Source organism: Protopterus annectens, chromosome 4.part0 (assembly GCF_019279795.1).
Source record: "Protopterus annectens isolate FY-2018-M chromosome 4.part0, PAN1.0, whole genome shotgun sequence".
Taxonomy (NCBI): Eukaryota; Metazoa; Chordata; order Ceratodontiformes; family Protopteridae; genus Protopterus; species Protopterus annectens.
In genome coordinates this window covers 795,635,253-795,649,671 of record NC_056733.1, presented here as the reverse complement: position 1 = coordinate 795,649,671, position 14,419 = coordinate 795,635,253, and the positions used below count along the sequence as shown (strand labels likewise).

At 42.5% G+C, this 14,419-nt stretch overlaps 1 protein-coding gene across 2 annotated transcripts in view; it reads left to right on the top strand.

Annotated features, from left to right (window-relative positions):
* The first annotated feature begins 2,797 nt into the window (after positions 1–2,797).
* The window catches only part of STX2 (syntaxin 2), a 689,827-nt gene continuing 678,205 nt past the window's right edge, over positions 2,798–14,419 (top strand). For both annotated transcript variants that reach the window (XM_044068758.1, XM_044068757.1), the window contains exon 1: positions 2,798–2,870. The gene's annotated coding sequence lies outside the window, so the exon portion shown is untranslated. The remainder of the gene's footprint in view (positions 2,871–14,419) is intronic.

Below are 14,419 nucleotides of genomic sequence, written 5' to 3'. Positions count from 1 at the left end.
CCTTTTGAAGCCTGGTAAAATGTGCCATATAATTCAGGGACCTGATAGCAAAGTTCGCTGAAGCAAAGGGGGCTTCCCTATTCTGTCCAGGGCCTGGACTCTCTGTTAGGTGGATGGACAGTTTGACTTTCTTCTTCTGCCAGATCCTTTTTTTTTGGGCCCCACCAAAGCATCTACAGGAAGACCTTTGGACCAATGGGGACCCAAGCAGGAGGGACAAGATCTTATCGGGCCCTCCGGGAATAGCTTTGACAGTATCAGTGGCCAGCACACTCCCGATGGACAACTTCATCAGCAGGTGGAGTAACCCAGGAGGTAGGGGCTGGGCACAAAGGCCTGCAGGAACACAGATTCCTCAGGGGTCAGATTAGAGGACTGTCAGTCACCTCTCTGTTTCAGGATTTAGAGGATACCCAAAGGATATCTCAGAGGGTGACCGCGGGGATCCTTCCCCCTCATCATAATCTGTGTCTTCAGTGAGGGACTCCTCTGTGCTGTCCATGTGCTTCCTCTTACATGAATTTTTCCCGGTGGACCTCCTCAGCAGGAGAAGCGGGGGAAGACAAGGGAAAAGGGGGATTCCTGGGGAAAATATGTCCTGAGGCCCTTGCACCCGGTGTCCACTAGGTGCGATTTGTAAGACCAGTGTACCAGAGGAGGGCGGAAGTATTGACATACCGGTATTGCCAGCAGCAGTGAAAGCCTTCTCCATCAGTTGGAAGGCTGGTCCACCCAGAGAGGAGTGTATGTCTAGAACGGGGCACTCCCCCTAAGTGGCTCAGCCTGCCGACCCACAGTCCCTGAATGACTGTGGAGCAGCAAGCTATCGTGTCACAGCTGACATCCTGGGTCATAGCAAAACTTTCCTGCCATGAAGGCAACTGCGGTTTCTTGGTAAGACCCATAAAGGCAACTGCAGAAGGAGAAGACTGTACTATATCCATGGACTTTACAAAGACAATGAAGGAGGAGAATAAGAAGGTGTCTTTGGAGATGGGTGATCAACTCCCAAGGAAGGATAGTTCCAAAGGGGGTGGAATACTTCCCAAGAATGCCTGGTCCACAAGGAAATACATCATGTTCGGAAAGGCTTCTAGTGGACCTCCACAGAGACTGAGGGAGAAACAGGCCTGTCCACAAAAGAGACAGACTCTGTGCCCATCTCATCTGACCGCACCGAGGACAACGGTGCTGAGAAAGACTGAACTACTGTAGTCTGCAATGAAGAAGTCGTCGGTGCCAATGTCATTGTCTGCACTGACAACAGGGATGGGGGAAGTGGTTGTCAGTCCCGGGGTTGGAACCGACAAAGCTGGAGTCAACAATAAAGGCCTCTTTTCCCAAAGGGGAAGATGTTGGAGCCGACACTGGGTCTGCACCGACTGAAGGGTCGGTGTACAGTGGTAATGGTCTGAACCGGAGCCCTCGGTGCCAATATGTAGAAGGTTGCAGGAGAGGACGGAGACAAAATCACTAATGGAGCCAAAGTCCTCTGTGCTGAAGGTCTGGGCACCGAAAGCACAGGGGCTAACTGAAAGAGCTCCAGAAAATTTTAGCCTTTCTAGTTTTGGTTGGTGAGAACCCCCAGCCGGGACGAAGGCAAGGATTTATTAGTAGAAACATCCATTTTCTTATGGGCTTTAGGAGGGGTTGAGACCTCTGACCCAGAAATAGCCTCTGAAAAGGGAGATTTTAGAAGTCCCTTGTCCTTTCTAACAAAGTTCTATTAGAGAAGTTCTCAGAAATAGTACAAGGTGGTTTAACAGATAAATGGGAAGCTCCCAAACAATAAACACATAGAGTGTGCATCAGAAGTAGGCAGTTTGTGTCCACAATCAGAACACCGCTTAAACCCCAGACTACCTTTTTTATCCACCATATTAACTAATAGAAAAGTACCAACAATGATACAAGAGAGTACCCGAAGGTATGAAAGAGAAAAGGGGAAAAGATTACCAACGATGGTAAAGAGAATATTACCTCGCAGTAAAAAAGGTAAATAGAGGACAGGAACCTGAGGAAATTATGAACACTAGATGCGATAGGGCAAGAGACAATAAAATATCAACTTTTCTGACAGAAAAGTAATTTGTAAAGCAATTAAACAACAATTGACTGTACATAGCTCAAGAAAAGTTAAGCTTGACAGGACTGGTTTAACGCAAACAAAATCTGAGGTAACAGGGAGAGGGAGGATTGTGTGTAAGAGTTTAGTTCGAGAGCTTGAAGCTGAAGCAAGTTTGGGAAAATGCCCGGGCTGGGTTTCCCGAGCTCTGAACCGATACCCATGAAGGAATGCACAAGGATTAACATGATCAGATTTGCAGTTGCAATTTTGACCTTCAGTAGGAACCCAGATTTTGAGATACTTAAACGGTGTTCTGAAGTTTAGAAACATTTGCAGGACCCGTTTTGTTAAATGTTCTTTGTGCTGTTAACAGTATTGTCACTGAGGTGTGAGTCGTGCTTTCAGGGACATTATAGAAACACTTTTTAATTTTTTTTATGTACTTTAATGAATGATAGCTTGATAAACGGAAGTGGTTTATAGCAGATGCTTTTTGTTTGTAATCTAGGACAAATGATCAAGTGTAAATGCTATATATATTGACTGTTTAGAGAATCTGGCTTGGGTTATAGCCACAAAAAGCTCATATTACAAATCATGGCATGCTGGTATGATAGAAAAGAAGAAAAATGCATTTGATGACATTTACTTGTAGTTTTGGTCACAGTCCAACGTGACAGTTCATAAGTAGTTGTTAACGGAAAGTGCTAATTTGTGTTTTCTTTAGGGACGAAAGAGCAGCTCGAGGAACTAAATAAAGAAATCAAGAGAATTGCCAACAAAATCAGAGCTAAGCTAAAAGGTAAGTACCAAACCCTTTTTAATCAACTGTTGTAGTTTTGCTGTATACATTTATAGATTTCACGTTTGTATTACAAATCCATTTTCTGGGTAAGAGTTGAAGAGTGGGACATAATGTGAGAAGACCACAGATGAACCAGAGCTTTTTCTTCAGGGAGAAATCTTAGTAAAACAGTTTCCACTCTGTGATGTCAGACATTATTTAAGACAGATTTTCAGGCAGCCATAAATCACCCTGCATGAGGGTAATAAAATATCTGATGATGTCAGTTTTCATTCATTCCTCAGCTCTTAGGTTCATAGGTTCATACTAGGCTATCTGCCCTAGGGCATTTATAAGCCTAGCCAGAATGTGTTTGGTTTTTCCACCCATTTTAAATTAATTTTGCTATGCCCTTTTTTGAGGTTAGTATACTATGCCTCTGTCTAACAGTGATACAGAAGTGATACCTGGGGTAAACCTACGATCTCCCATCCACTCATCAATATTCCTCTTGAAGAGAGTCAATGAGGGACTCTGCCTAACCTGGACTGGGATTTTATTCGAGTTAAGGGGAGCCTCTGGGTTATGAATCTGTCCCTCCAGCATGTCCTATTTATTTCAGTGCTGTGGTTCAAGCCTCTCGAGCGCGTAGCTCGATGGGATTTGGATTTTCTGAGGTGCAGCATGTCCATTAATTCCGGGTTGGACATGGCTTTATACGTAGGACACAGATCGCCTCTGAGCAGATGGTATGCCACTGAGTAGAGCTGGAGTTTCTTTAACCAGGCAGCATATGGCATCTGTTTGAGCCCCTTTGATCCTCGTGGTGTGAGGTACTTTTGGGGTCTTTCCAGTTGCTGCAGGTGTCTGGTAAGGTACATCCCAAAAGGGGCATTGTACTCAGTTATGGGCCTGATGAGGGATGAGTAAAGGGGCCCGATGACCCCCCTGATCTAGATGTGAACCCCTTCATGATTAGGTGGGCTATATAAAATGTTTTTCTAACCACTTTGGCCATGTGGTTGTCAAATGAAAATTACTATCAACTTGGGTCCCTAATTACTTCTTCTGTACTTAATGGATTACCACCTATGTGGTAATTTGTGGGCACTTTGTTTTTGCCAAAGGGGATGACTTTGTTTTTGCCAAAGGGGATGACTGTACACTTTTTGGCATTTAGCTTGAGGCCATGGCTCTGCCACCAGTTGTCTGTTTCTATGAGGCCCTTTTGGAGGATGCTTGTGTCGGCTGGTGAGTCGGTTAGGGGTTTGCAGTCATCGGGCCTTGGTCAGCCACAGTCCTTCCGTGTTGGCCTGTACCTCCGAGAAATATATACCGAACAAGAGGGGTCCCAGGACTGAGCCTTGTGAGACACCACTTGTAACTGGTTTGGAGTCTGACATGGCTCCAGCAATTCTAACCATGTGGGTTCTGTCCTTGAGCCAGTTTGCAATCCATCTAGTGACATAGGGGTTTATATTTAAGCTGGTGAGCTTATCTATAATGCCCGAGTGGTTTTATCAAGGTTTTTAAAGGGTCCAGGTAGGCTGTGTGGACCACCTTCCCTCGTCAATGGCCTTAGTGACTGTTTCAAAGAAATCAACAAGGTTTAAGAGGCAGGATCTGCCCTTAACAAAGGCTAACTGGGTAAGATCCACTGTCTGAAGGTCCCCAATATCTTTATTTATGAGGTCCATGTTGATCCTTTCCATAGCTTTGCAGACCAAGCTAGTCAGGCTTATGGGGGATAGTTTCCAGGATCCGTTGAGGCACCACCTTTATGGAGAGGGACCACTGTTGCTGTACGCCACTCTTTGGGCACATATCCTGTAGTAAGGCTGAGATTGAACAGTAGTTTTATGTTTGGGTTTGGCTCTTTTTGGGATTTCTTGGGGCGCAGCCCGGGACCCCTCTGGTCCCATTGATGCTGTGTTTTTGCTTTGGGAGGGGGCGGCTCTTACATGAGCATTGGAGATGTCGGGGGGGCAGCACGCGGCTGGGATAGATTTTTCCTCTTTTTGGTGGGAGAAGTTTCCCTGAACCTGTCAGCTAGGATGTTGGCAATGTCTGTGGGTTCAGTGTTTTTTTTGTAAGGGCTAATTCTGAGCATATCTGGGAATTACCACCCAGGCTACTAACATAACTAAAGAAAGCCTTGTGATTATCCTTAGTGTCCTGTGAAATTTTTTCTCTCAAGCTGGCCTTAGACAATTTTATGAGTGCCCGTAGTTTTTGCTAATACTGATCAGTGATCCCTTTCCCCTTTTTGGGATTTTGCTGTATCATTTAGTAGCTTCCTCCTTCTATTGTATAGTTTGCTTATGGCTGGGGTCCACCAGACAGGACGCCTGCCTTTGGAGGATTGGGTCTTTGTTTTATTTGGGTTTGATCCATGCATTCCTGAAGGTGTTCATAGAATGCTTTTATAAAGAATTCTGTGGTCTGGGAATTTTCCACAGGCCCGGGGCTTTGAAGGATTCCACCTCGGTTTTGAGGAGTGTGAAATTTGCTTTAGAGAAGTTTTTCACTGTGGTTTTCTGGGCGGGGGTTTCGGGATGTGAATATCCAGTGAGATTATTTTAAATTGATCTTACCACTGAGGGATACACTTCTGGTCTGGAGCATAGAGTCCCCATGTTGGTGATGATCAGGTCCAGTATGTTTTCCCCTCTTGTGGGAGTATTTGTTGTTCCATAGCATGTGAGTTTAGAAATTCTAGGAACCTTTGGGCTAGGGTGTTGGAGCTAGAGTAATGCTCCCAGTCTATGTTTGGGTAGTTGAAGCCCCAATATAATGGTGTTTGGAGAGACCTTCATATTTTCCAGTGTTCTCAGAAAGGCCGGGGGGGTTTGGGGGGAGGGTGGTCTGTAGCAGGCTATAAACTGGAAGGCAGTTTTACCCACTGTTAGTTGCACATGGATAGTCTCTGATGCTTGTTTTGCCACCAACCTGGAGGTGTGGGTATCTTTGATGAATATCGATACCCCCCTTTTTGGGGTTTCCCAATTTTTGGGGGCGAAAACCCAATGAGTATTAACCTGGTAGTGCTGGGGTGCCCCGGGAGCCCTGAACCGGGTTTTTTTGTTACTGCACAGATATTAATGTTCTCCATGCTAAGGAGAGTTTAATCGTGCATCTTGAGGTTTAGACTTCGGGGGAGTAGCATTACTCTTAGTTTCTTATCCCTTGTGATACCAATGGAGGTGGGTTTGTCTTTTGAGCCTTGCCTAAAAAGGCACTAGGGGGGTAGAAGGCCTTTGCCAATATCCAAAAGCCCAGGGGTGACAGGTGCAAGTCGTCCCTAGCGAAGCATCGGGCTTGTCGAGCATATCATCCCAAGCTGACAGGTTTTCCCCTTTGAATGACACTAGTACTTAAGCCAATTGTTGAAATTGATCATCTTGTCTTCATATTGTGGCATCATTCTTGGTGAGGGTAAGATACTATTCAAGGTCAGGGTCCCCTGGGCTACATGCTCAGAGAGCTCCTTTATGTCTTTTTTCATGTAGTCCAGGGAGGCGCCTCATGTCATTCACACCAGCATGGACAATGACTGAGTCATATTTGTACTTGCCTTGGAGTGACCTGAGTGCTTGTGTTATGTGGCGGATCCTAGCCCCCGACAGGCTGCTCACTGTGACCCTCTCCTTGTTCAGCCTGGTGAGCGGGACATCAGTGTGCCTAAATAGTCACCTATTACAAGTGTATCAGGTGTGTTGTTTAGTCTTAAGGACTGTGACTGTTGGCACACTGGTTTTGGGAGATAGGGGAGTGTTTTGTTTTGGGGTAGCGGTTGCTTGGGTGTCTGTTTTGGGAGGTCTCTGCTGCTTAGGCAGATCTTTATTTAGAGCCCCCAGTATGTTTTTTTGTGTGATTATGTGTTTGGTTTGCTGTCGTGGTAGGTCTATGTGAGACTGGAATTGTAGTTAGTGTGGTTTTTCTCCTCCTGACTGGTTATGCCAGTACTGAGTTGAGAGAGCTTAGCCTCCAGGGGTATATGGTTGAATCTCTCACATGTGTTGGAATTTGTTGGGAGGAGGAGAGGGTTTGTCTGAGGCAGTTGTAACATTGCCTCAAGATTCCCAGATTCACCAGCTGGACCGGGGAGGAGATTGACAACTGACCTTTGGACATGCTAGAATAATACTGGGAATTCCTTAATAATTGAAAACAAGGGCCAGTTGGGAGTGAGGGTGTAGTGCTTTTAATTTTTAGTGCTGACTTATATAATTGCTTTAGGGGCAAGTGCCAGGTAACTTAAGTGCGGTGTGTTACAGGTAACTTAAATGCAAAAAGGACAGACAGTAACTTTCTTTCAAGTGAAACAAGGAAATAAGTAAGTAAAATGCAGATATCACTAGTGATCCACAGAAGCTGAGAAGCCAAAGGGGGAATTAGCGTTTCCCGGAAATAAGCAAACAAACAACAAGCATATAAACAAAGCTTGGGAAATCTTTGTTTGGATCTGACTCAAAAGTTTTCAGCTCGTGATTCACTGAAAACTGCCGACTCCTCCCTTTCCCCTAATGCTCTAGTCCTCCAGGATAGGCAACAGGATATAATGATTTCCTCCGTCACCTCTCCAGCACATCTCACTGAAAACGCTCCCAGGAAGATAAAGTGCAAAAGGAAGCACTTAGAATCTTAGCACGATCCTGTCAAGATACTGACTTCGGGGGGAGAAGGGTCCCCCAAGATGACCACCTGAAGTTGTCTCATTTGAAGACATTCTGGAGCTCCTAAAGCAGAAGGGTGGTTGGCCTCCCTACAACCCTTTTCAAGCAGAGACGGTATTCCTTAAGGCTTTTGGTGCTGGCCCATCTACCTCCTGGATGACCCTGCCTGCCAATGAGCTCATTGATTTGGTCTCTCAGTGGGGTGGAAGGGAAACTGACACCAATGAAACAATCCCAAAAGACCAGATAGAATCCTGGAACCAGCAAAGAACAGATCTTTGTGAAGTAAAGGAGGACCCATTGATGCCATTTTTAGCAGCCGCTGCCAGAAAGGAATTAGTAGAACAAAGTTCCTCTGTCCATCCCCATAATAGGGAGTCTAGGGGGATAGATTTGGGAAGCATATTTATACCTCAACTACCTTTTCCCTCTGTCACTGAACTGTCTGGCACATTTTACAAGACTCCCGAGGGGTTTGATAAAGAAACTGTCCAGATCCTTCTCTGGGACCATATCCTCTGAGGCAAAGAGCTATGTTGCCTCTCAGTTAGCTGTCCTCTAATCCATTTCCCGCTCATCCATGAGGCTTTCCATGGGCAGAATGTTCAGATTTTTCCATTAAATGGCATGCCTTGATGCATTTGTTTGACTTGTCAGAATCCTTCAAGGCATCCCTCTCAATGCTTCCTTTGACATGTCTTCCTTATTTGGTCCCAGAGTGAAGGACACACACTCTAGGTATGAGCAGGAGGGTAAAACCCTGTCTGTTTTGTGAATGTTTTTGACTTCTCAATGAACCTTTTTTAAGAATCAGTGAAGTGGTCAAAAATGTGGTTTAAGAAATCTCGGGGTTTCCCTTTCCCAAAATTCACATGGAGAAAGATCCCCATGGGCAGAGGGGGAAATCTAATGTAAGATGTCATTTGTGGTAGAGGGTCCACAAAGTCAAGAATCTAGAGATGCTATCTTTGACAGATCCCACCAGCAGTCTTAAGAGGGGGCCAAACTGTCCATCTCTGGAGGCAGTCGGGGTCACTTATTCCTGCACCAGAGAGCCTGGCAAAAAAAAATTTGGGTGAAAAGATTCCAATTTAAAAATTTAATTTTCCCTAAAAATTTTCCCAAAGTTCCATCCAGTCAGAGGAAAACAGCAGCACTAGAAATAAACAAGCTGTTAGAAAAGAGTCATCCAGGTGGTCACCCAGACCAGGAGGAGTCTGCAACTTATTCAAGAGTTTTTTGTGCCAAAGGGAAAAAGGGGACTGAGATCAATTTTGGATCTCGCAACCTAACTCAATCTGTTACATTTTCTTTTGGGCTTGGAAAGATTCAATAAATTTACAAAGCAGTTCAGTGTTAAGTCAGTTTGGAGTTAGTGGGGTCATATGGTGGTATAATTGCATGTGTGAAGTTGAGAGCTCTTAGTGATTTCTAGTAACCAATGGGAAGGGAAGTGAGATGTTTACTTCTCACTGAAATATGTATCTACACCACTCACATGTGGATTCATTTCTGGTAGCAGTAAAGGGGTGTCTGTGGGTATAAGACTGCCCAAACCCTGCCTTGTATCATCTAAACCTAGGAGGCTGGCAATAGGAGTACAACAGGCAACTTGTGGTTCCATGTTGTCTAGTAAACTGATGAAGGATTTTCTGTAGTTCGATTCAGAATAATGTAATGGTTATTGTAGCTCAGTTCATGTGTATATACCTTTAAAAACTATCCAAGGGCTTGCACAAGTGTGTAAATACTGAGCACGGGAAGCTAGACTGCCATTTTGTAGTAGGTAGTTGAGATGTATGTATGTAAGGTCTGTCTGTAAACTAATCTGTTCATATTTAATGATGCTGCTATCCATCCTGTTGTCTTTCTGTGTGTTAAAGCATCTAAATGAAAACCCCAGCCTTCTTGTCATGTGTTGGAGAGAAAGGGCATGGTGTCAGATGTGGCATGTCTAAAGGACAAGGAGCCCAAACCAGCATACCAAAAGGACATGAAGTTAGAAGGCCTTTTTGGGGAAAATGACTAAAGGCACTTGCTTAGAGCTGGAGGAATATAGATTAGCTGATCATTCCAAAATGTGCAAACTTCACAAAACAGGTCAGAAATGAATTTCGGTATTAAAAATTGCTCAGCACTATTTCTTTTCATGTAATATGAAACTAGACATAAAAAACTTTCTTTAATATTCGCATAAACAGATCTGTAAAAATTGATAAAAATATTCAAAATTTCTAAGGAAAATTTTTTAAATAAAGTTTTATAAAACGAATAAAATAAAGGGGGAAAAAACTGCATTTTCTAATACATGCTTTGCAAATCTATATTTTTTTTATTAAGCAAATATATTTGAGCTATGAAGTGTATAAAGTGTTTGCCTGTTTGTGCAATGTTACAGTAAAGCTATTTCCCAGAATACAGATATTACAGAGCATATTGCACTAAATACAGTATTTTAAGAGTTTATTGTGCATTTGAATATTGTTACAATCTCTCAGAACAGTTTGTTTGTACACAGTTACAAAGGCCATATTTTTTTGTATTTTGTATAGCATAGCAGATAGATTTGAAACCTACTGCACTTGTATTTGACAGTAATATTGCTGAGAACTGGAGAATGTTTAGTACAACATTTTCTGATAGATGACCATTTGGGATTTATTCTGCCTAATTTAGCTGGGTCAGAAGCCATTGAAAAGGGGAAAACTCATTTGTATATGCACCTGCTATATCTATACAGGAGAGGGGAAAACCCTCATATTGTTGTACAGGCTGAGCAAGGGGGGACCCAGAGTGCTTGAAATGTATAACCCCAGACAAATGTTACAATGGAAAGGCACTTATTTACACAAGGGATCAAAAGCCTTGTGAAACTTTTGCAGGTATATAGCTGACCAAAAAAAAAAGCGGCAGATTTGGGTGATTTATGGGATGAATTCATAAAGGACAGACTTGTGTGTGGTATAAAAGATGATGCTCTGAGAAGGATTTTGCTTTGTGGCAGTGATTTAACTTTGAATAAGGCCATTGAGATTTGTCAATGTACAAGCTCATAGAAAGCAAACAAATATGCTTACAAAGAGAAAGCTCTAGAAGGCACCGTGGGGGCTCATGTTGATAGTGTATGGCATGTTATTAAAAAAAAGGCCCAAGCACATGGCAGCAACTGTAACCCCCGCAGCACTCACTTGTAAACCCCAGAGCTTTCAAGCAAATTCCAGAAGTCTCACAGTCTCAGTGAAGCATAAGAGTGAGTCAGCAAACTCAAAGTATGCCCCCCCCAGTTTCATTGCCAACTGTTTAAATTTTGGTGGAAGTCATGAATATAAAAAGGGGGAAATGTTTAGCTTTTTGTTGATCAACAATGCCATAAATGCAATAAATGGAATAATTTCAAAATGTTTTGTAAATCAAAAAGGGCCCCCATTTTTTTATATTAAAAGGGAACATTTTAGGGAAAAAAGTTCATCAGTTAGACAATGGCAGTTATCTTTATGTTGATGGTGTGTCAGTGCTTCATGAAAAGTCAATGCAGTAGATTTAAGGGCAAAGAATGAAGTAATCTTTCTGTTTTGATAAATGGCAAACCCACAGAGCTCAAAGTTGATACAGGTTCCAAGGGCAATGTTATGTCAACAGAAACATTTACCAGTGTCTGTAAAGGTGAAAAGCTTGATTTGGCAAGGTAAAACTTGTTGCTTTTGGGAAATGAAGAAATTCATACCAAAGGCTTAGTAGTGCTTTCATGTTACTCTACTGGAAGAAGCTATGACTTATTTTATGTGGGCAGGAGGGTCCAGTCATTATTAGGCTCGAGACAGTTTGAAAATGGGACTGCTTTCATTTAATATGGAAGTCCACCAAGTTAAAAGACCACTACTAATTTTGCCCAGCACATTTTTTCCCCCTATGCTGAGTTCCAAGACAAACTTCCAGTTGTGTACTCCTGAAGTTAGACCCAGAGGTCAATCCAATTATCAGGCCAGCCCAAAAATTCCATTTGCCATGCAGGACAGAGTCAAAACAGAGTTTGATAAAATGGGTGGGGGTGATTTGTCCAGTTGAACCTCCAACTGAATGGGTATCTTCCATGGTGGTAGCTCACAAGAAAAGCTCAGATGACATCAGAATATGTATTGCCCCACAAGATTTAAACAAAACGTGAAACTCGCCATCCAATCTTTTAATTCGAAGAAGAAATTACAACCTTGATGCCAAATACCCTCCTGTCTTAGATGTAAAAGTTAATTTTGGCAAATTCGAAACGACAAAAGTCATAATTTAGCACTACATTTAGCACTCCATTTGTTTTGGTGAGAAGGCCATTTAGGATAAATTCCTGCAAGTGAAGTCTTTCAAAGAGCAATGAATTACAAATTTTTCGCAAAATATCCTTGTGCTGTTACTTAGTCGTTAACATAGTAGGAGGAGAATTAAGTGATGGGCTTGAGATATGACAGAAACCTCAGAAGAAGTTCTGGAAAGGGCATATCAGAGATCTAGGCTCGTTTAGAACTGCAAGTTCAAGGTACAAAGTACTTATGTTGGTCATTTTATTTTACAAGTACAGGCTTCTGACCAGACCCTTTCAAACAAACAACCATTCTTGAGATGCCAGCACCAGACAGTGTTCAAGCCCTGCCAGCGTTTTTCTTGGCATGAGGTCAACTTACTGGAAGTTCATTTCAGACTTGAGCCAATTTTCAGCACCATTCAGAGAGCTGATCATTAAAGCTGTATCCTGGTTTGGTTAGAGCAACACCAGAGGCATTTGATGTCCTGAAACACAGAATTGCAAGTCCGCAACAGTCAGATACTATGATGTTTCGAAACAAGTAACACTTTCCTGTGATCGCCGAGAATTTGGTCTGAGCAGTCAGTTTACAAGAAGATCAATCTGTTGCATATGCATGAACTCTTACCAACCCTGAGGTCTACCCAATATGTCAAATTGAGAAAACTTTTTGGTAATTAATGTGCATGTTGAAGTTTCGTGATTTTATGGTAGACCTATCCAGATCAAAACAGACCGCAACCTTTGAGTCACTATCTTGAAAGCCAATGCATTCAACCCCAGCCAGACTGCAACATGTGATGCTGAGATTGCAAAGTACAATTTCAATCTTGTCTACAAAGGCAAACTAACATTTTGCTGACATTGTCTGGATCAGAAAAACACGAATAGCAGCAGAATCACGAACCCATGATTTTGAAGTTATGGAGTCGAAATTTTTCTTCCGCGTGTCAGCGATGAGCTGAGAGATTACTCACCCACAGATCAGTTTTACAAAGGCTTAACCAGCACATCAATCATGGATGGCCGTCAGAGCATTCTAGTTTACCTCAAAAAGAAGTGCAACCTTATTTTCCATACACAGATGAGATTTTACATTTTGACTAAAGACGTATTACTCGTAGAAAGGTCCGAAGAAGTAATTGTTCAAAGTCCTGACCTAGTACATACTGTCTTTTGTCGTGGTCATCTTCCAGGACCGATCTGCAAAGAAGGGTGAGAGAACTAGTAATTTTTTCTATGTCACAAGACATTGAGACAGCACTTTTATCTTGTTCAGTGTTTAACAGTACTTATCCACATCAACAGAAGGAACCACTTCAGCTTAAAACAGATTCGGAACCTTTACATGGTCAACAGTAGCCACAGACATTTTCGATTGGAATGATCAACATTATTTTGGTGTTAGTAGACTCTTGTTCAAATTGGTTGAGATTGACCTACTTCCTAGCCTGTCATTCAGTACTGTCATTACTAAGATGAAATGTCTGTAGTCCATGGTAGTCCACACAAAGTTATTTCTGACAATGGCGCGGTTACAAAGCCAACAGTTGAATTTTGCTGAAGAATGGGACTTTCTCATGTCACAAGTAGACCTAGTACCGCATTCTGGAATGGTTTGCAGAAGCGTGCGAGTTCAAGGTACAAAACAGTTACTAGAGAGATCAAAAACAAGATAATAGTGATGTTTTCCTGAATCTCTTGAATCTCCAGAAATGTTGCTTTCGTGATAAACATCTTGGTTCACCTGCTCAGAGAGACTTCTGTGAGACAAACCAGAACCATGTTGCCAATCAGTAGATCAATTGATGGATCCATGTGTCAAGAATAAAGAACAGTGGGAAGCCAACCTGTTGAAGAAGAGCCTATCAGAGGTCCTACAATAAGACCAGTAAACCGCTCAATCCCATTACAAAGAGCAGAAAGCGTTAAAGGATGCAGGATGCAAATGTCCAAAGGTTAGGATTAGATTGGGTGTCATGAAGAATATTGGTCTAGAGCTCTGCGATCATGGCATGAATAAGGTCGGAAGCATTTGAGACCAGTCTCCAAGCCTATACCACAGCACATAGCCTGTGAGAAAGACTTTTATCTCAGAGTGAGTTGTCCAGTGTTTGGTGGGAGGAAGTTCAAGAGGACATTCCGTTCTATAATGAATCAGGGTTCCTGATATGATTTGTGCACATGAAGACTGTCCCTGTTGCTAAATTTGGTCCAGATTGTAAGACATATCTAAACAAACCCTGCTTAGCGAATCTGAGCTGACGGACTGAACATTTATGTTTTGTTTCCAGTGTATTTAATAATGCATGTCTAACTTGTTTTTTCAAAAGGGCAATCTTTTAAGAGGAGGATGAATCATTGTGTGAATATACCTTAAGAAGAAGCTATCAAGGACTTGCACAGAATTAACATAAATATTGGGCGATGCAAGCCCTAGACTGCGCCATTTGTAGTAAGCAGTTGAAATGGTAAGCATCATGTGTATGTAAGGTCTGTCTGTTAACCTAGTCAGTTGTTATTTTAATGATGCTGTTGTCTATCTAATATGTTTTCTGTAGCCATTAAAAGCATCTAAGAAATGAAAACCAGGCCTT